Genomic DNA, 23527 nt, shown 5'->3' on the forward strand with positions numbered 1-23527 from the left:
TGGCTCAGGAGAAAGCATTTAATAATTCGGGATTCAGATGGGAAAGGTGAGAGGCCCAGGGATTTCCTCAAGGTCTACATTTGGCACCAAGGCACCAGGTGCTCCTCAGCCAAGTGCACTTCTCAGAATCAGTTTCCGGTAGTGGGTTTTTTTAAGATAGCTAGAAAAATGCATTAAATTTTAAAAAATGAAAATAGGTAATACCAGTCTCTGCCTCAGACAGCCTGAGCTAAATTCCCAGGGATGAGGCCGGGATCCCAGGCAACTCTGGTGGGCAGAACAGGAGATTTCCGATTTTGGCACCCAGGTCCCCAGACTCAAAGACTGGTGTGCTATGCCCAGCCTGCAGGACTGACAGACGACCTCCTAGGAAAACTACTGGGTGGGAAGAGGGAGTTTGCAGTGGGAGAAGGAGGAACCTCTTCTATGGTTGGGGTGGGGGGTAGGTGTAGCTCCTCCTCTAGAAAGGAATATGGCGTAGTTTCAAGAGCCCTAACTTTGGGTCAGTCGGACGCAGGATCAGCCACTTATTCTGTGATCTTGGGCAAGTAACCTTAGTAAATCTCGATACTCTCACCTGCAAATTGGAGTTAAAAATAGTACCTACCTCATGGGGTTATTGGAGTATAAAATGAGATAGTGCAGGGAAAGTTCCTAGTAAGTTCCGGGAACAATTAGATGCTCGCTGATTAGTACCTAGTAGTAGCGAAAGTCATAGAAAGGGTGGGGAGGTGTTTTGATTAGTGGAAAGAATATGGGATTGACATTCTGGCAACCTTCCAGGCTAGGCCTAAAATAATAACTGTTACACTGGGTGCAGTGTCTACTGGGTCTCTGGTAGTGTGTGTGTGTGTATCAATCATCTTGAATCCTCACCAGGGCTCACTGCAAGATATTTTCCTCCTCATTTTATAAAAAAGGAAACTAATCATTAGAAGGTTGAAAGATCTGCCTGAGAATACAGAACTCCGAGGGGCAGAACCCGGGCCTGATGCCAGGTCCATCCAATGCCCAAATCAGCACACGTCCTTAGGGTGCCTGGCCAGATCCTGAGTTGGTGGACCTCACATTCCACTATCAGCCAAGTGGCACTTACAGGGTTTCTGTCTATGTGACCGATACTGTTGTGGTTTTTTCCTGGGTACCAAGTAACAAGCACTTGGGGGTCATGGTTTAAGGCACTATGTATGAAGAAATCATTAAATGGGCTCTATTCTCAAACTTAGAGAGTGAAGATCCATGGGGCATTTTTCAGGGTAAAGACTGGTTGTGAAGAATGGGCCATAGGGTACTCAGAAGGGTGGGAGATCTCAGTTCCATGAGACTCTGCAGCCTGGACCAAGAACACAAGAGAGCCCACTTGCCTCTCTGCCCAGCGGGTGAGTCCCTGGTGGCCCAGGACAGAAGAACGTGTAACGGACCTTTCACGTGCTGCTTCCAGGGCCAATGCTGAAGATATCAGCATTGATATCTCTTGCAAGTTCCCTTTTACTAACTGAAAAAGTATTTCCGGGGGACCCCAGGATCCTAGAAAACACTGTATGCTCCATAAAAACATGTTCATTTTTCTGCCTGCCAAAATGAGCAAGAGTAACAGGATAACCAAATTCCAATTGTGAGCTGAAGTTAAGTGTGTTATCAACAGGAATATGTGGTACTGGTTTTCAAAAGACAGTGCAATTGCAAGGAACTTTTTTCTTAGAACAGCATCCATGAGTCTGATTTTCTAGGGCTATGAGGCCATATCCCATTTGACTGTAGGATCCCAGTAAGTCACCATGGGAGTGGGCAACTGCTCTTTCCCACCCTTCCCTTTACCTTCAGGGGCTGCATGATTTATGACGGCAAATCCCATCTTTAAGCCCCAAAGTGTTTGACGGAAAAGTAGGTTCCTTGGAACAAGGCATACTTTGACCACATGAGATATAAGGTAGGAAATAAATTTGCCAAAGGCCCAGCAAGAATATTCCAGAATTCTGATATGCCATCTAAATACAAAGAAACTGAGAAATTCAACCAGTGGCTTCTAGGAATATCCTTAAAGTGTTAAAGCATAGGTTGCAAGTGACATATTTTTCCCTCAATATAATAATAAACTAAATATGCCATAAATTGTATGCCATTAGGTACAGACAGAGATGTTTTAGTGTTTAGTTTGTATTACAGATTGCGTGGACTGCCAGTTTGTGATTTATAATCAATTTGTAGAGTATTTGAAGTAGTGCTGAATGCAAGATTTTTCGTTGTTTAAATTGGATTATTGAGATTAATATGCTAATCCTCTTTGGCCTCTGGTGGCCCAGTGCCTCCCAGGGAGCTTACCAATTTGTCTGAACCCTGAAACACCCAGCGGCTTCCTTACCTGTTCCCTCCTACCCATCAAGCAGTAGGGCCAGAACGGGGGCCCTTGTGTCACCGATGACGAGTTATCGCTTGGGATGCACTGTTGCGATTGCTTTGTCTGCATCCAGACCTGCCCTGAGAGTCCAGAGAACTCCGTGTCCTTTTCCTCAGCAAAGAACCCATCGATTCTGCAGATTCCAGATGGCTCTGGGCTGGCTTGGGGTATAAGAGCAGGAGTAAGATGAAAACAGCCCTTTTCCAAAAGTCCACTTAACAATAAACTAAAAAGGAGAACAGAGAGTTCCGGAACAATTAAACTCATCGGAGAGGTCTGTGGAACAGGAGACAGCATGGCTTAAAACAGACCTTCCTGTCTGGATACAGGTTTCCTGCCCTCATTGAAAGTCCTGAGGAGACAGTTGAAAGAAAAGGAAAGTGTTTCTCAAACTTAAGGAATAGAATGATCCCCTTTTAAATGAAAAAAAAAAAAAAATCCAAGGACCCTTTAGTGTTAATGAATTATCTTTATTATATATTATAATATTATATATATTATTTTTATTACATATTTATATTCTTCATATACTATTGATGTTTAGCACTCCCATATATAAGAACTAAAGCAAAGCAAGTTTATGCATTAATTCCAACATAACTACAAAACCCAGACCCTCTGATGGCAACATTAATTTGATGAGATTGATGAATGGCATTTTGTAGAAACAGAATTCCTGTTATTGAGTAACTAACAGAAAGGTATATTTGCACTTTTATGTTCTACTTGTTATTAACCTAATCTTCTTCAGTTTTAGCATGTTGGACAATGCTTTTGGCTTTTTTTTTTGTTTTTGTTGCTGTTTCCCCCTTTTAATTGATTGATTTTTGTTAACCGCTGATGGGTCAGTCAATTTAATAGCGTACCCCAAAATTATGATATCGATGAAAAAAACACAAAACCTTTAACCAAAAGTTCTTCATTACCTATTTATCTCTAGTTACCACTAATGAAGTACTCTGTTAGTTTCCCAAATGTTTGAATAGGCTGGTGCCAGCAGCAAGGACCCGGGTTCCTTTAGGCTGTGTTGGGTGCTACTCCTGTGCTCCAAAGTGATGATTCTTCTCTCTGATCTACTAGGAAGCCTTTGTCCGTACGGGGAGCCTCTGATTTCCTTTGGCCTTCAATGGAGCTCATTTAAGCATGAACCCAATTATATATGTGGTTACTAAAAAGACATAGCAGTAGCCCTTCTATGGTGGGTAGTCAGGTGATCCAGCACATTTTTATGTACTAGATTTTAAAAGATAATCATCAAAATGAAAACCTAAACTTTAAAAATATCTTTTATAACTATTTGATACTTGAAGAGTGTCCAGTTTGAGGCCCACTGCCCAAATTCAGGACTCTACCTTTGATGTTGCATAAAGCAGAAGATGGCATCGGGGTGAGTGAGGGGCTAATGTGATGATGAAATAAGAGCATGTCGTGACAGTGTTTGAACCACTGTGAGTCATTAATGGAAAGGATCTGGGAGCTCTTCTTAGGCAATCCCCTTAGGTTGTGGATGAGGAAACAAAGCCCAGAGAGGAAGAGTGACTTACTCAGCATCAACCAACTCCTTAGGGGTTGAGTCCAATTTGGAACTCTGCTCTCCTGATTTCTTGGCCAAGGCCCTTCCCGCCTCAGCCGCCTGCTTTGTGTGGACAGCTAACCCGGGCAGCTGAGTAGATTGGCCGCTGCAGCTCTAAAAAAGATGGGACTGGCTTAAGGTTATTGTTTCTGTTCAGACTCGAAATGGCGGCTGGTTGGCTCCTAAGTTCACTTGGCACATTAGTTCTTTTCTTCCTCACTAACTTTTAAATACTCTTCTGGCCCTTGTCTCAGCACAGTTATTAGAAATAGGTTTTGCTGAAACATTGTTCTGTAAAAAGATGAAGCACATGAAGAGGAGGCCCACAGTAGAAGGAAGCCAGACACCACATTGGTCTCTCGCTACTCTCTTTGATGTTCTAAGAGCTTACCCTCAATCTGACACTCACCAAAGCCTTTTTGATGTGTTGGTGTCACCACTGCATAAAATTGCACTTATAAATAAAAAAGCAGCAAGTGATCAACATCTTATTTTATAGGAAGCACACTGATTTTAACTGGCATGCTCCACTCTGATTTTATATAAACAAGTTCTGCTCCATTGAATTTTCTTCACACATGGCATTTTTCAATGGCCACATGAAATAAAGACTATCTTTAACTCGTACTCATGACTAGATTGGGTTACTCCAGAGTTAATCCTGAAGAACATTCTTTACACCATGACTGTGATGGTTCAAAGAATACACATTGGGTATAGATGAGTTAAATTCATTCATTCACCTGGACATGCAAAAATTAATAATTCCATAATGTGCTAATAGTGCCATACCCCTATTCCACAAATAAACTAGCTATGTTTGAAGGACTTCTGTGGGTTTTGAGTACATGTGCGAGTATATGTTTGTGTGTGTATATGTGTTTGCTTTTAGCTGATTTCAAGCACTCCTCCTTCAAAGACAACAAACATGCTTTCTGTTTTCCTATCTTTGCTGAATTGTGGGCTAGTGTGTTTCAAGAGAAATGGCACTGAATTTGGCAGGGGGATTCCAGAGTCCAGGACTGACTGCCGTTAACTCTTGGTCCTGTGAACTTTGTCAACACATAGCACTTACTGGGGGCTGCTTCCTTATCAGTCACATTTAGAGGTCAGAGGAGGTGCCTTCTAAATTCCCTTCTGTGGTTCGGGTTCATGATAGTCCTCTGTGTTTCAAGCACACTAACATTAATTTGATATGATTGAATACATGAAAAGAAGTCCACCCATACAAAGATGGATTTACAAATGGATTGTAAATTCTGTGGAAGCACCGTTTCTGTTTTCCTCTGCAATGAGTATCAAGATTTGTACAAAGATGTTAGAGTTAAAGGTTGCTGGAAAGAAGTCATTTTCTGTGTTGAAGTTTATATTTTATAAATGTTCTTACCTCCTCTAACAAGAAATAGAGTCTCTGAGTGTTCTGGGATCAAAATAGATTGATATTCTAGTATATGTGCCTATGTATATTTTCATAAATTCAGAGAGACAAGAAGAAATTGTCTCTAACTGAAAAGAGACAGGTTGGAAACTGTCTTCTAAATTTTCCTTGAAAGTAGGGATTATGGAATACAGGACTGAATTATTAGGAAGTCTGTGGAATTTTTTTCTCTGGCGGGTTTTAAAAACAAGACAGTTGGAATTCTGCTCCTCTGCCTGAGCTGGCTTAGGGTGGGCAAATGACTCCCACCAAAAGGCTCAGATGCTTCGCTCCCTATTAGGGCTCAGTCTCAAAGTCAACAGGGTGGCGAATACTTAGGAAACACCCTTGAGAATGTCTTTTTAGCCACTTTATCTTTCCAAAATAGCTAGAAATATAAGAGGGGTCCACAATCAAGAGTATGCCACTGGAGAATCCTGTTCTTCAAAGAAATTAAGAAGAAAATCTACTACCAAAGGTGATTTGCCTTCTTAACCAATACAAGCAGGAAAAAAATAGATACGGGAAAAAACTGGATAAGAAGTCAAAATACCTGGATCTTCTTGATGCCAAAACTAACTCCGCGGTCCTGTACAACTCACCTTTCTCTAGGCTTTGGTTTCCATATTTAAAAATAAGGAGATTGAACCAGACGATTTTCGAGTTCATTTCCAGGTCTATGAATCTTCTAATTCTTCCCCCTTACCCCCCCCCCCCCCCATTTCATTGATTCTCAGCCTCCAGAAAATACTTTGCAACCCCATGTCTTAAATGTTTATTATATGAGTTTGTGAGCTCTTAAGAGTTTTTCCTAGCCATTCTGCCACACTGTCTCTGGGAAATTGTCTAGCCATGCCCCCTGTATGTTCTCCTGCTGATTTCTTGCTGTCCTGGGTTTCCACAACACGGTTCTGTTTAGTCACATGTTATGGTGGCTGTTATTCGTCACTGTCTGGAAAAGTCTTGTCTCCAAATTTCAGTGTCTTTCTTTTTCTTGCCCCGAAGCAAAAAATGATGGGAGAAATATGCATTTTTTCTGTTCTTTCAGAGTCAGAGCTCCTTTCAGGGTAAAATTCTTAACCTTCTAGCTTAACCCAAATGCAATGAGTCACAAAGTAAATGCAAACCATTGTCTGCATATCGTGGGGATGGTGTAAGTTAAATTAATTTTTAGAACCAAATTGAATGAATTAAGACTGGGACCCTAATTTGTGCTGACAAAATGGTCACAAAATCAGCCTACCAAGTCACCTGAGACTTTTTGCCCAGATAATAGCAGAAAATTTGAACTTGGCAGGTTTATGGATTAGTTTGTATCAAAAAAAGCAGGCAGCTCTTAAAAGCCCCGAATAAAGGTTGCTCTCTGTGGACACCTACGGCTTGACTATTAATAAAAGTACCCAATCATTTTTCCCCTCCTGAAAGTGCTATTGGCAGAATGAGGCTCAGTGTTTAATCCACAACCTGCCAGGCACAGCACCCTACAGAGTCAAAGAACACACAGCGCCAGAAGAAAGAGATCAAAAAAGCATTAAAAATGTCAGCCCACAAGACCCCGTTTAAATTATTAGGTGAGATGCTGCCAGTACTTCCCAGTGGCCCCGCACACCTCACGGGCCAACTTCCTCTCCACTGGCCGTGTTTCAATGGGTTATTGCAACCCGTTCGGAAACTGAATTTCAGTTTGTCTCAACAGCATTTTCCAGGACATACAAGTGACTTTGGTGTCTCGTTTTGTGAATCTTGATGTAATAATCAGAGGTAATTGAAGCATGCATGAGCCACTGACATGTTTCTAAACAAGTATTGACTGACACATAACTAATTTAACAAAAACGAGAAATCAGAGGACCCTGAGAAGCGGTGCACGGAATATAGAGCTTGTCATAATTGCATGGAGTTTGCCTTCAAGAAATGGCGTTTGCAAGCTTCTTGCCTTTCCTAAAGGAGTTTGCGTGCAAGTTACTGACGGACAAGGTTGTGACCCGATGACTAGAGCTAATCGTCTAAGGACTGGAGTTAATCATTTGTCAGTGCTATGGTTTGGATGAACTGGGCTGGGTCGTCCCCTCCCGCCTCGGTGGTCCCTATGGATAAGAATGCTGCCTGGCCACAGAGGCACACGAAAATCAGCTCTAAATGGAAACATTTTGCATCAATTGGCACAGATGTGGAATCTTTTTATTTTGTAAATGAATATTCTTTGGACGCAGAGGGTTGTAATCTCTTGTATTTATGTCCGCACATATGCAAATGTATGCAGATAGACATATGCCCCATATAAGGCAGTATACACATCCTTACCTGCTGGACTGGTAACCCATGTTACCTCAAAAATAGGACGTTAGATACTCTAGTGAAGAAATAAAAGAACAAAGCCTGCAATTTACATCTCTAAGCCGTTCAAGAGACAAAGCACTGTTGCAGGCTGCACTGCCTTTTCCCTAGGCTTGGACTTAAACGTGGCAAATGATGGGAACCTCTTATATTTTTTAATGTAATAGTTTGTGTGATCTATGCATCTTTAAAAAAAAAAGACAATAAAAATAAATAAATAAAAGTGGCAAATGCATTTGTGGATAAGGATTTGAAATTCAAATGATGGAAAAAATAGTCATTTTTAAATGTTGGCTTTCACAGAATACTGACCTACTGACATACAGAGGGCAGTGATGTTTAAAATAAAAATAAATAAATAAAATGCATTTAAAAATTGCACACACGAAGGAGAAGGAGAATGAATCATGTGTAGTGCGCTCCATCGATGAGTGATAAAGATAAAGCATAGGCAACCTTTCCAAGCTTGTCTCCTCATTGAAGGAAGAAGAGAGTGATAATACAAGGAGGGGGAGGAAATAATTAACAGCCTCATTAGGTAAAACTTGCCATTTGTATGTGTTTGTAACATGTACTAATGTCAGTTGGATCAAGACTTTCATATGGAGCGAATTTTTTACAAGATAATGAATTACTGCTCTTCGACCTACAGTTTGAAAAATGAGTAAATGTCCCCCTTATCCATAGTAATACCAGGCATTGGCAGAAAAACTAAGATCGAAACATTTTATTTTTCTAAACAGAAATCTTGAAAGCATGGACCTCATTAGAGCTATCATTCCACCTGTGGAAACTGAAACAGATAGGATTGACATAAGTGCCTAGGGATTTATAGACGTAATACTTATTATCGCTAATAGGAGCTATGTACCTAAGTCCCAGAACGTCTAGAGGAGACTATGCCCCTAAGAATTTGGTGTGTTCTTCTGAAGAGATGTTATTGTAATGATGGTTATTTTAATAAGGTCTAATGTAATTGGAACAAAGTGTAAGACTCGGCATCATTACTTTCCCAAAAGTGATTTATGTGATTTGCAGAAAAAAAATGCTGAAAATATAAGATGCTTTCTTCCAGAATTATTTACGAAGAATTGTAGAAGATTCCATTTAAGATGGTAGTAAAAGTATAACTATAAAATAGTTTGCCTACCTGGACTATGTCATGTTTATTCTAGTTTTCCTTGTATTAATATATTCATTTCCTCGATAAACATTGACTTATTTGCCAGGAAACAGCACTGTTTTTGCTTCTCATAAAAAGACAAGGTTAAAAGAGAGATGTATTCACTGCCTACCAGAAGTATCAACTTCTCAGGGAAATAAATAAGGCGTTGTTCATGGTAACAGCTAAAAAACAATCCCTGTGCAACATTTGGCAAGTTTATAATTATTTGGTCCATACCACCTAATTAAGGGTCTCACAAATCTAAATGGAGGAACCATCCATAGATGACTGAGTATAAGAAAAGCGCCACAGAACAAACAAAACTTGAATTGGGCTTTGAAAGGATTGGACTTGAAAGTGCAGAAATTTGAAAAAGGGAAACTTTAGGAAAGAGATGCAAAAACAATTCTGTGCAGTTAGCCTTAGGTGAGGGACATCAGGACAGTTGCCCCTGACCTTGGGAAGACCTAATACTATCCTAGGGATGGCCCCTGGGCAGGGACTCGGGACAGAGGCTGCAGGACAAGCCAGGGCTTGGCCCCTTCAGTTTGGACTTTAAAATGGAAACCTTGAAACTAGTACCTGGATGTCCATTTGACTTACTAATTGCCCTTTTGAATTTCCTTTTTATTCGGTCATTTAGCTCCTAAGAGTCATATTTTCTCTCTCTCTTTTAAGACTACCATTGAACTTCATTTTAAGCAGATTTAAACACGATTTTCAAAAGTCTGGGTTAGACCTCTTGTGGATAATTAGTGCGGTTAATAGTATAAATAAAAGAACGTTTTTCCAAAAATCAGAACAAATGATGTTAATATTAATATTACAGGATGTTAATATTGGGGGGATATTTGGGCAAAAATATACCTAAAACAAACTATGGACTGTAGGGAATAGTAATATATTAATATTTTCCTATCAATTGTAAAAACAAAATCTATATTATACTAAGTGAAAGAAACCAAGCATAAATTACTGTATGTTGCTTGACTCCATGAATACAAAATGTACATATAAATAAATTTATAGAGATGGAAATAGATTAGCATTTATGTCCAGCAGGGGAAGGCTAGAGGGATGAGAAGTGACAGCTAAGGAGTAGGGGTGTTTTTCTTTTTGATACAATGAAAATGCCCTAATATTGATTGTGGTGATAAATGCATAACACCATGATTATACCACTGAATGTGCACTTTAGATGGGTTGTATGGAATGTAAATATATCTCAATAAAATTGCTTTTTTAAAAAAGGGCATAGATTTTATCTGCCCAGAGAAAAGGCAGGAAAGTGATAGGCCAAGTAATTAGAACAATCCTTTCTGGGTGGTACAATTGCAGGGTGAATTCCATCCTTTTCTTTTTACTTGTCTGGATTTTATGAATTATCTCAAATGAACTTTCAGTGAATTTGCACTGAAATTAATAAAATTTTAAAAAATGTCTGGGTTAGAGTAAGAAGTAGCTACACCATGTGGTTCGCTGTCCCTTGGGACGGCTCAGGACACCAGAACGTGCCCAGGACACCATGGCGAACATGCTTTTCTAGACCTGCTCTCTGATGGCTGTAACCTAGCGAGGCTTCTTCTCTGTAGCGCTCAGCCCAGGACACGGAGCTCACATCACTGAATGGCTTCCTGCTCCCTGATGGCGAGGTCCAGACCGAAGGATGAGGGCCAGTGCTGCCCGTACCACCCATTCTGATCGGAATTCCTTTTCAGGCTCTTCTGTGGGACTCTGGGTGAAGAAATCAGGCACTGATTCTGTCGCTTAGTCAACTTCGTAAAGAATTGCCTGTGAAACCGGGGGGTAGCAAAATCGACTAGCTGGTCCAAGGGTGATGTGGACGCAGCTGGAATAGGATACTACCTGTTCACTCTCTTTGCAGCAATGGTGAGCGTAAAAGCTCTCTCAGTTTCTCAGAATAGAGTACTGCATAAATATAAGCTATTACTCCTTTTTGTCACTGATACACATTGTACATATATACATATATATGTCACACATGCAAAGAATACTTTTCTCCTTAATTGCAAAGCATAATGGGAGTAAAAATCAAAGCATGTGCTAATAGTCTTTTACCATTTGTGTAAAATTTCCAATGAAGACATCAGGGTTCTTGCTGTTTAAACATTTACACAGCCCGTGTTTAATATGTCTGTCATGCATTAAGGGGAAAGTATTTTTTTGAAGACAGTGGATTTTAAAGAGGAAAAATTAGAAAAACGTCAGGTTGAAGTTATTTTTAATGACCACCAAATCCAACATTACAGCTGCTTCGGTAGAACTTGAACTTCTTAACCTGTGTTTCTGAATGTACATTCATCAGCAAATAATTAGGGAGAATGTCTTTTGTAAGTAAGTGATGGAAAGACTACTTGACTTCTAAATTTACAAAAGCCCATTTTAAGGTTAAAAAGAATTTTGAAGGTTATATGTGTGTTTAATTAGTGCGAATGGGTGTTTTGCCATGTCTGGGAAGGAGCATTATTACAATCTGAGTCATTAAGAAGAGTATCCTAAGTCTATGACATTTTTACAGTGCTGCAATAATCATACTACATTACATTAAAGATGTTAAGGAAACTATTGGATTTGGCATGAAATTACATAGAAGTGTGAGGAGAGAGGAAGAGAAAATTCAAATTAAAGTGACAAAAATAGGAATGTTCTCTGTCCAGAGTTTGGAGTTCTTGGCTGGCGTACCTAATTTGTAGAAGAAAAATCAGCAGAATAAATTCATTTCTTTCTTTGGCATCAGAAAGGCTACCCTAAAGTAGATGTGGAAAATGCACATGTTCAACAGTCACCCAGGCCTTTCTTTGGCCCTCACCCTCAAGCTTCTGGACACCATCTATGGTGAGAGCTGGGTCCATCCTTCCTTCTGCCCTGCACTTCTCTTCACGTCCTGGATCCTTGCTCCAAAGTTCTGATTCTTCATTCCAGAATAAGACCCTACCTCTCCATCATTAGTACTGAATTACCAAAGATGGATGGCCAGAAGGTGTAGAAATGGAGGGATAAGAAAGGCTGAAGAAGGGTGTGGAACAGAGAGAGTAGAAGTCTAGCCATCCATCCTGTCTTCCCCAGTGCTGACATGCCTCCAGTTCCCCAAAACAGAGCCTTTGAAATACATAGCTTCTTTTCAAAGTTCTTGCCATCCCTTTCTTGCTAAAATAATTACGCCTCAACAACTTTAGAACAGTTAAAGATGTGATTTCTTTATTCATCAGTGTTCATGCCAGGTTTTATTATTTTTTAATGGCAGTCTAATAGACAAGTTCTTTATATTTTTCTCCTCTTAAAATACTAAAATTTGGAGACTCATCATGGAAAAGTAAAAATTTAGTGGTGCAATAGTGGTAGTTACTTGAAGGGCTGTCGGGAAGATGAGGAATGAAATGTTTTAGGATCAATCAGTCCATGCTACATTAAATGCTGAAGAAAAATCTATTGAGTTTCAACTGTTTGCCAAGGGGACAGATCCAAGGCAAAGGAAGGAAGGACTTGGATAATCACTAAAGGCCGTTAAAGATGATGTGAGCTCCCTGCACGCACTCAGTGTGTTTTCTCTTCTTGTAGCTCTTTGAGCAAAGGCTGAGTGAGCCTTAGTGGGATTCTCAAATTAGAAGTAGACCCTAAAGATCTCAGAGACTCTTTCCATCACAGTCCAGAAAATGATATGGAATGCTTTGTCTTCTGTCACACTCCAATAGCAAGTTCTGATTCTTCTCCTAACTGGATATGAGATAGCATTGCAGTCACTTAAACTTTCTGGGCTAAGTTTTCTCATCTATAAAATGCAACATTGGCCGATTCTTTCTTAGCTCTCATCTCACTGAAAAATTGTCCTTTGTTCCCCTCGTGGTGGTCGTGTTAACTCTAAGCAGTGAAACCAGGACATTCTGGATCCCAGCTCTCAAAGACACAGAGTAGAGTGAACCGTGCTAAGTGCATCTGTCGGCCTCCGCTGAGCCCATTTTACCCAGGATGGGCACAGTCGTAAGAGTTAGCACAATACTTGCTTAGCCAGAAACAGTTGCTAAAACTGTTTTTCAAATCACCAATTCAAATTCAACTCCTAACATTTAAGACAGAATAAGAGAAGGAATTCCATTGCCACATTTATCTCCATATTCTCAAATTTATGTCATCCTTCAGAAAGTTGATTCCTTTCTTGAAATTCTTATTGCTTCTGACCTATGGCAAGTGCCAAGTAAATGGCTTTTCAACATGACACATAAGAAATATTTTCTGAAGAACATGAGTTACATAGGCTTTATGCAATAAAAGTTTCTTAGGGTCAATTGGGATATGCTGGTTGAAACCAAGTCAAATCATAACTTCATAACTGTAGGACATCTCAGAGCCTTTAATATGCTGATATAAATTGTGAATATTCAGAATAGGAACAGTATGTGCAGCATTTCCCAAATGAGTTGACATAAAAACTGTTTTTCCCTTGAAGCCTTTCATAAGACTAGTATCCACTGACCATTTTCAGTGGAAATCTAGTTCTCTCCTATTAACACTTTGCACTAAAAAAAAAAAGGAGTAAACACAATGGATTGGAAACTGATGGAAAATAATGTGATCTCAGATAACTAGAGGAAAAGGCAATCTGAATTAATTAAATAATTGAAGTAATAGAGTATTTTAAAGGAAAAACTCGTTCAAGAGCCTGCAGTGTTTTAAGTAAGTTCCACCTGAAAGCGTTCCCAAAGGGCCTGCTTCAATGTGTATTTGTATTGAGCAGGTATATGCCCCAAAATAATTCAAGGACATAAATGTTGAAAAACTGGCTTGTTATTATCTTTCTCTGTAAATTTATCTGCACTATCAATTCTCTTAGTAAACCTTTTCTTCTACATTAGAGGAGTTCAAAGATGTTAGGTTTAAGTATAGTGGAATGTTAAATCATTATGAATTCCGGTTTTTAGTGGAAAAAAAAAATCCCCTTCCTTTATGGAATAATTAGTCAAAAGGAGGAAGGTAAAGCACAAGATTCCTTTTCCTTTGCTTACCTGTCTTGTTTTTGCAGCTGAGCCTTTAGTATCACCAAGGGGATCTTTTTATACCCTTCTGTAGCTTATGGTGTACTTAGGAGAAGAGTGCCTTTGGAAATGCTCACTTTATGCTACATTTTATTTTCACTAACTTGACCATATTTCCTTTTCCTCTCTGGTAAGCTTACTGTAAAGCTATCTTGGGACTGGGGACTCTTCAGATGGTGGAATGGGCTATAGATTCTCATGGTTGAATGAAACTCATGTTCCAATCACAGAGTCCATTCCTCTGTGCCTGCCCTTTATGTGGTCATAAGGTTAAACTCAGCTAACAAGGTGCTTCTGCTTTGAGGCTACCGCCAATGTTTATGGCCGCTGCTTTCCTTTCTTATAAGCAGACACTCTTTCCTTAAGTTCCTTGTGACTCATGAGGCCACCTAGGTCTTTAAAATCCTTTCTTCTCTCCATGAGCTTGTTCCTAATACAGAGATTGTTCAAGGCTTGCACTACACCAAACAATTACTCAATCTGTATCACAGGTCAGTGAAAAACAAGTCATATGAACTAGCGGTTAAACCAATTACCAATGATTCCCTGAATAGTCTGTTTTTCGACTGGTTTGCATATTGTCTTATAGGAACAACTCCAGGTGATGCCAAAGTATTTTGTGTCCACAGATGATGTCAGTGATTCCCTGTGTTATTACCAATTGTTTTTCGGTTACTGACTCTGTGCCAGTGGAGTAAGACTCCCAGTGGCCCTTGATCTGTAGCTGAGGCAGGACCAAGAGCAAATACTCTGGTTTCTAAAGATGACTTGCAGCAAACAGAATGCTGCTTTCAATAAACACAAGAGATTAAGGAAAAGGGCAACCTCTCCATGATACGATTGATTTTTATCATGTGTATTTCATTCTCTTATCATAAATACATTAGGCCCATATCTAAAATATTCCTGTTTCTTGGTGATGGTTAGTTTTGTGGTTTGTGCTTTAAGGAAATCTTAGGGTTCAACTGAACAAGTTAGCAGAATTTTGCCTTGAGCGTGTGCCCACTGCCCATCCTAGAATTTGACTCAACTGGCTTTCTTTTTTTCTAGCTTTTATTTTATTTTTTTTAAATCGCTGGTGTCAGTAAAAGAGAAGAGACAGCTAATCTGTGTCACCTGCTTCATTTTTTTCAGATGTTTGTGCTTTCCATATTTTTAGAAAAGGTGGATGGCCATTTCAGGGTAAAGGACTTCCCTACTCTAGAATAAATAATCTTACCTCTTTGATACAGAAAAGGCTCAACTGTAATTACTGGAAAATAAAAACTCTTTAAAAATGAATATTTGCCAACTTTACTTCCTGCAGCTCTGATTAGCAAACTACCTAGATCCCCAGGGAATAATTACTAATTAATCAGGAGCTTTTTTTTTAATTCTTAAAATGAGTACATTAGGGCCTATAGTCTAAAACAGAATTATTGTTCTATTTCTATTCACCAAAGAATTAAAAGGGAAACTTGAGGATTATGGTTCCATGATGCTGTAAGCCCATCACCGTCTTCCCAGAATTAGAAGTTGCACCCCAGTGCTTCCACCATACCAATTAAAGGGGCTTTTTGAGCCAATGCAGCACTGATTCCTAATAGCACTAAACCAACTGCAAATCATTAAATCTGTAGGGTGCATCAATGGAAACATTTAATGGATTTAGTGATTTAAAAAAAAAAAAAATACCATGGTATATAGAAATTACTCTTCTTTAACTCTATTATTGAAAATTGCCCTAATTGGTTGATGTGGGCCATAGTTCTAGGGCAAGACCCACTGTCATTTCAAAGAGTATTTTTCAGAATATCAAGTTATGGTCATATTCTGACCTTCACTCATCATCTAACTGTCAGATGCTCCTGGGGGGACAATGCCTCAATATTCCATACTACACTGAGCTGTAGCCTATTGTGAGCCAGCTAGCACACATTTTGGAAAGCAAGCCTTCGCCCTTTTTAGTTTTCTTTGTATCTTTTTCCTTCTTCCCACATTTCAAGCTCACTTAGAAAGGCACAGTCATGCCCCTACAGAGGCCATTGCATTTAATATTTCATCTAATTCTCCCAACCATCCTGCATGTTTTGTCTTTTACGGATGAGCAACTGAGGCTCACAGGGTTGAGGTCACCTACCAAGGGCCCCCAGGTGAGCAGAGGTAAAGGCGGGAGGACAGATGGGCTCTGATCGCCATTGTCCTCTTCTGGCTAAGTGGACTGCCCGATGGTTAGGCAGGGGCCACCTCCTTCCCCTTCGGTCCCCTTTAAGCTTTGTGGATGATCGAAGAAGGTGATTTTCCTGGGAGAGGAGACCTCTGTTTGGTCAAGGCACAGGAGTAATCCCTGGGGTGAAAAGCAGGGACTAGGACCTGGATCTGACATTGCAGCTCTATTTCTTCATTAAAAGAAACTCAGTTGTCTTTAATTTTAAAACAAATAAAACAAAACAAAACAGAGCTATCCCCTTTGGAAAGCTGAGGGGAGAAAAGAGAGAAGAGAAAATATCCTCTGAAAAGAAAGAAAGGAAACTTAACATAGGATTTAGAGTGAATGAGAAGGAAGTAACCATGTGCAGAGGTCCATTGCCACTTCTCAATGGCTTCACTCTCTCTATAAACCTATCTTGAGAAAATCCATAAAAGTCATTCTTTTTTCCTGGAGAACAGCGGAAAGTTGGCAAGAAGTAAAAATTTTCTATGAAATAGTGAGGTGAACAAGTTGTAAATGATGTTAATATCTTCCAGATGGCACAGTTTTGCTTGGGAACAAAATTGAGAGTAATTAAAGGCATGTGAATTTTCTATAAATACTGAACTTTGCAAGTCTGACACTGGAAAACTCCATCATTTCTGAAGCATCGTTGTTTTAAGGGAGGCTCTCCTCCTCCTCCATTTAAAATGCATCTTTGGGTTTCTTAATCTGAGTTACATCAAACAAATATTTTCTCATGCAAACATGTTTTATCATCCATAAAAATAAATCTTAATTATGAAATGAAATCCCTCAGAAATAAGAAATGTAAACTCCAAGTATTTTATGTTAAAATGGTATATTTCCACCGTTATTCTACCTCACATGTCTTGAATTCTCATGTATATTTATTTTTAGATTAAGCTATTATCACTTTTCCGTCTCTAGACATGTGTGCTGGACAATCTTGGATTTTCTGTTTTTACTTCAATGGGGGGAGTATGGGTTCCTCCTGAACCCTGCTGTCCTTTTGTCTGTGCGTAATGCCTGTGGGCTCAGGGTCCCAAGCCTTTGAAATTGAACCTTTGGGTTCAATTTCCCAGTCCTGCCTGTGAAGCCCTTATCCTGGATCCTACTACTCTTCGCTCTCTCAGGGGGTATAAATGGATGATCCCTCCTCCCCTTAGTCACTCCAACCTCTGAACTCCATCTGATCCACCAGGGCTTCGTCTGTGTGGTAGGCAGAATTTAAAGATGGTCTCCCAGATTCCCATCCCCTGGTGTATCCATTCCTTCTTCCAGTTATTCAATCAAACACTAATCTAGATACCATTGCAAAAGGATTTTGAAGATTTAATTAGGGTCCCATTTCAGTTGCCCTCAAGAAAGGAAGTTTATCTGGATGAGCCTGGCCTTATCAGGTGTTCAGGAAATCATAACATGAGAAGAATTTGATGCAATTCTGTTGCTGGTTTTGAAGATGGAGAGAGCCATGTGGCAAGGAATTCAGGTGCTTTCTAGGATCTGCGAGCAGCCCCCAACTGACAGCCCACTAGGAAATGAGTTGCTGAAGTCTTGCAACCTCAAGGGACTGCACTCTGCAACATTGGCATGAGCTTCAACGAGAATACCAAGATCAAGATGAGAAAGAAGCCCAGTTGACACCTTGATTTCAGTCTTGAGCAGAGAACCCAGCCCATGTGGGTTAGATTTCTGACCTTTAGAGTGGTGAGCTAATAAATTTGTGTTGTTTTAAGCCACTAAGTTAATGGTAATTTGTTACACAGCAATAGGAAACTGCCACAGTCTATTACAGCTGGATGTTTATCATCTCAGTTTCATTCCTTCTTTGTTAGCCCTGACCAGCCCATGACCCAGTGCAGCACTCACATTCCCAACACAATCAATTATCCTTTAACGTAGGAAAAGCAATGTAATATCTCCTTTAATTTTACTCCAGTAAAACTTTTTTCTTTAATATTTGCTTTTTCACTTTTATAATACCTTCCTGGGACTACAAACTCTCTTGAAGTGTGATTATCTAATCTATTAATTATAGGTTTTCTATAGCGCAATAAAATTATTGATATGCATTATAATGACCCTGAGGCATTACAAAAGCTTAAAGATTAACTTTTTAGTGTTTGGTATTAGCTTTTTGAGTTTTACTTCACTCTGATTATTTGGATTCTAGTTATTTAAATACCATATATAGAAACCTTCATGAAACTTAATCAGGAAGACCACATGATGGGAAAGATATTAGATGGACCATATAGTGTTAGAATTTTCTGAGAAAGAATTATCTGGAAGCCTGAGGAAAACTATAAGAATAATTTAGTGCAGGTCTTTGAGGAGGGTGGTAATGTAACAAAAGGCAAAAGCTTTGGGGGAAAAAATAGTTTCAGTAGAGGTGAGGAGTGGTGTCCAATTTATAATCAATGGGTCAGTTGCAGGGAGGTGGTTCAGCTTAAGTCTCTCCAGCAGCCACTGAGCAAAGCTGCTGTAGTCTCTTGAGCATCACACGGAGCTACAAGAATGCTGCGAGCCAAGGGCATCATCCCTGCACTTTGGAACATGTACTCTTTTTTGAGGCTATGCAGGCAGCAAAAATATGTCTACTCATAGACGGAAACTTAGTTTGGGTGATAAAATTGGTGAAGGAACTAAGTGGTGAGGAAACAGAAATGCTGCTAAAATAACCACTCCCCTACTTGAATGAGGACCCCAGTATGACATAGGTAGCTACCCCAAGAGAGAAAATGGTGCCTTACACCCTGACAATCCCACAGCCGATTGCTTGGTGCAAAGGTACATCAACATATTACAAGTTTAGAACTAGAAATTTTACAGGTTAGAAGTTAGATTGTGAGGTTGTATAGAAAAAACTACTGGAAGTCAGAAAAACTGAGCTTTAAAAAAATGTTTTAACAGATGTAAAATTGAGCCCCAGAACAAAGCCTAGCATCTTACAACCCTGCTAATCACACACAGAGAGTATTTTCTTGCTTATAATACACAAAAAGGATATATAGGACATATATTTAGTGTGGTAGATTGAATCATGCTCCACATGAAGATATGTTCAAGTTCCAACCCTCAGTTCTGTGAGTGTGGACTCATTTGTAAAGGAGATCTTGGAAGATCCTATTAAGACGAGGTCAAACCAAAGCAGGGTGGGCCATAATCCAATATGACCAAAGGCCTTCTAGTTATCTTAGGCAAACAGGTATTGATTTGCTACTTTATATATATATATATGTCAGCTAATGCTTTACAAATTAATTTTTATCTGATTATAAAGGAACACCTGTACAACTTTTGAAAAATACAGAAATAAATAAAGAACATAATCTCACTACCCAGAGATAAACACTATTAACAGCTCAGCATATATCTTTCAGGTTTTTTTTTCTGCATAAGAATTAGAATTGAGAATATACTATAAAGAGAGCTTTATATTCTGGTTTTTTCACTTATTCTGTATTTAGCATTTTCCTTTGTTATTAAAAAAAAACTTGCTGACCATGATTTTTAATGGCTGTATGATATTCCATTGCATGAATTACCTAATTTCCTTCTTGTTTCCTTCCTTTCTTCCTTATTTCCTTTGTTCCATTTGACTATTAAAAATAGTTTCAGGCCATACGTTTTGCAAAAAAAAAATCGCAAAATTTTATTCCAGATTATTCCCTGAGAAGAGACTCCTTAAAAAAATGCAATTACTGGGAAGCAGATGTGGCTCAAGTGACAGGGCTTCCGCCTACCTGGGTTTGATCCCTGGGGCCTCCTGGTGAAAAAGAAGAAGAGAAAGCGTGCCTGTGCAGCGAGCCAGTGCCCGTGTGGCAAGCCAAGTGCCTGTGCCGTGAACCAGTGCCCACAGAAGTGAATCACACAGAAAGATGATGACACAACAAAAGAGAGACAAAGGGGAGTGTCAAGGTGAAGTGCAGCAGAAACCAGGAAATGAGGTGGCACAGCTGACAGGGAACCTATTTCCACATCAGAGGTTCCCAGGATGGAGTCCCAGTGAATCCCAGAGGAGAAAAAGTGAAAAAGAGAAAGAGAAGACCACCCCCCCCCCCAAAAAAAAAAAGAAATAGGTAACAGAAAATCATGCAGTGAATGGACACAGTCAGCAAAAACAGCTGGCGGGGGGAGGGGAAGGGAAAAATAAATTAATAAATCTTTTTAAAAAATGCAATTACTAAATGAGGAGCTATGAACATTATAAGATTTTTCCTATGTCTTGGTTAAAACAGGGAAAGCAGGCTGGAGCTGTTTGAGGGTGAATCTCAGGTAAAATCACCCAGAAAGAGGTGCAGACTAAATGGATCCTCCTAACTCCATCTTTGTACGTTTTTATTTCCAAACCCTCTTTCTAGGACTGTTTTCTTTTGGGGAATCTGTAAGGTAACTCTTGGACAGGAGCAGACTAATCGTTTACAGGTTGTTCAGTGGGATAGCTATTAATGCCTCGTGCAGAATAAACCAAAGAGCCAAAGAAACACATTTTTAGAGGTGAAAATTATGTTCGCCAACATAATTTCTCACTCTGGTTTATGATGTCAGGTCTCAAGTTTCTCCATTATTAATGTATTTGTGCACATGGGGGAAGATCCTCTTGGAAAGAGATTAAAAGGACCCCACCACGTAAAATCTCCCCCTTCTGAAAAATGCGAGAATATCCAGAAGCTTAAGGGGATGGTACAGTAGCTCCCGGGATCAGACAACGCCAGGCGGGGGATTAGCTCTTTCTCCATTAATGGTTCCACCGTAGAGAGTCAGGGGTCATTTGTACTAGAGAGAGAGAAAACCTGACTTAAAAAAAGTGTGCTCTCCGTCTATTCCGCACCACACACCTACAATGCCTCTGAAACCTCTCTGTAGTGACTGAACACATTTCTTATTTTCCCATCACGTTCCCCCTACTTGGCCATTTTCCTAAAACCATAATTCAAACTTTCCAAAACCAAAAGCATTCCTCTCAAGAATTGTTGGGAGGAAACCTTTATTCTTTTATCACTCTTATGGGACACCTACCTTGCCGTGACTTTTAGGAGTCAAAATGTTTTCACCGCCCACATACACCTGCGGGAGGACAAGGGCTGAGGATTAGGTAAATAAAAAGCGTGGTCCTTTAGCTTAAGGAGCTCGGATTCTAAAGCCAGGGAGGCAGGTCGAAAAGACCCACACAAATGAATTACACGCTAAAACCAAAACCGGTTTAATTGCCAGTGGGTTGGCAGCCACCTACCGTGGCATCGCTTTCCAGTAAACGTATGCCTGCTTTACCATTGAAAGCTTGGAGGTGGACAATTTAAGAGAAGAAGTGGGAGTAGGGGTTAGTGGCCCCCAATATTCTTCACGATCCACTGTGCATTTAAAAGCCTGCATGAAAAGCGGCGAAGGCGAGGCAGGAAGGCCCTTTCTCAGAGGGTTCTTCTCTCCACCCCGTGAGCAGGGGGCAGCGGCCCCGGTTCCCAGGCCCCTGCACCCTGCAGCCACCTTGTCACCAGCCCGGTCTCCAGATGGCATGCATCCGATGACTCGAAGGCAACCGCCAGCTCTCCTCCCAGCTGCAGCAGGCGCGCTCAGACGAGCGTCCAAGGCGCGCCTCGGTTTCCCCTTTGCCTGCTTGCTCTGGCTGCTACGGGACGCCTGACATTCCCGGAAACGCAGCGTGGGCCCGCCTGGCAGCAGCAACGGAGCAATGCGCAGGCGGCTGCAAGGGCGGGAATTTGCAAACTCAGGCGCCTGGGCCTCAGCCCAGTGCGGGTTGGGTGCGTTGCTGTGGCGACACGTTTCGTCTCTGGGGAGGGAGGCTGGCACACCAGCTGCATTCCTGGCTTCTTGGCACCACGTTTGCCACGGAGAACCTTATGGAGTGGAACTGGTGGCAGCGAGAGGGAGGCGCAAGCTGCTTGCCGAACTTCTCTGGCAATAGAACCCTTCGCAACCTGCGCGCACGCGCCCTCCTGAATATTTACAAGAGCTGCGATCTGGGATCCTCCTGGGGGCCCTGTGGGATGGTACTTGGAAGGCAAGGGCTAAAATGAAAGCAGCCTTTGCAGCATTCCAGTTTACCAACGTAAGCTATTGTATCTCTGAATAATTCCATTTCCTAAAATTGGCGCTTAACCACGCAATGGCTTATCTCTTGCTGGGAAGGTATTCGAATCCCCCTTCCCCTTTTAAAAATATGTTCACCGTTGCCAAGAGGAGAGCCTAGTATTTACTCCTGGAGGAGATGTGAATTCAAATACTCGCTTCTTTCCCTGATGCAATTCACCAACACCCACCGTCTTAGCCGCGTGCTAGAATACCTGGGAGAAAGGTCTCACCCAAATGCCCGTGGCTCTTCGGAATGCCTGGCCCACCCCTTATTTGTAACCGGAAGGCAAAATGCACTAGGATTTGACCACTTAGTATTCAGACCATGTCAGGAGTCGAGGAAAAAGGCTATATGGCGGGAGCTTGGGTGCACAGTAGCCAAAACAGTCAACAGTTCAAATCCCTGTTAAACGATAAGGCGGCGTGGGGGCAAAACCCGCAGACCTGTCCCGTCTGAGAAGCAGTCGAGATAAAAGAAATCCTCCATAGAGGCCAGCCTCTGAGGCTTTGGTGAATACAGCCGTGGTGCCCCTTTCAGCTGCCCCTAGCTGATTGTCAAAGGCTAGTTAGGATTTTGAACATAGAGCTTTCTTCCTCCTCCTCCTCCTCCTTTTAACATGCAAAGCATCCCCCCCAAGTATTGAGAAATGAACAATTCCTCTGTGTATTTCCCTAGTTTTGAAAAGGGACAGAGAGGCTAGCAGGCGAAGTGATTACCACTGGAAGCAGTGGAGGAAATGCAGCTAATACAATAACTCACATATGTGAATGCTTAGCTCCATCAATGTCAGCTCTATTTTCTTCTTGATATGCACAAAGCTGGCACACAATTTTAAATGATGAGGTAATGTCATTTTTAATTTAAAGAGCCCTAAGCTGTCCACTTTAACTAGTGATATCATCTTTACAATTGTCTCTCGAGACTCTATGTAAACATAACTAATATGTCCTGGACAGTTTGAAAAGCGATTGTTTGAGATGACATTGGTCATCATGAAGATTTCCCCCACTTTGATCTCTTTTCAATTGCCAAATACAGTTTATGTTACGGCCATATTTTAACCATTCCTGAAATTAATATATCCCAGGACTTTGGAACCAAGTTAAACACAGAAATAAAATAAAGGTTTGAAACGAATGGGTTGTAATGTTTTCATGTCAGTTCTAGAAGAAAAATGGAAGACAAATCAGATTATTTGGCTCCTAGGCAACTCAGTAAATAAAAAGGGACGAGCAAGATACTAAAACGTATCATACCAGATAAACTAAAACCTTCCTATTTTCCTGGGGTAGGCTAAT

The 23527-nt window shown here is 40.6% G+C and overlaps 1 protein-coding gene across 11 annotated transcripts in view; it reads left to right on the top strand.

Moving 5' to 3' along the window:
• The window catches only part of NRP1 (neuropilin 1), a 162470-nt gene that overhangs the window by 35170 nt on the left and 103773 nt on the right, over positions 1–23527 (top strand). The window lies entirely within an intron of this gene.

Source organism: Dasypus novemcinctus, chromosome 5 (genome assembly GCF_030445035.2).
Source record: "Dasypus novemcinctus isolate mDasNov1 chromosome 5, mDasNov1.1.hap2, whole genome shotgun sequence".
In the NCBI taxonomy this organism is placed as follows: domain Eukaryota; kingdom Metazoa; phylum Chordata; class Mammalia; order Cingulata; family Dasypodidae; genus Dasypus; species Dasypus novemcinctus.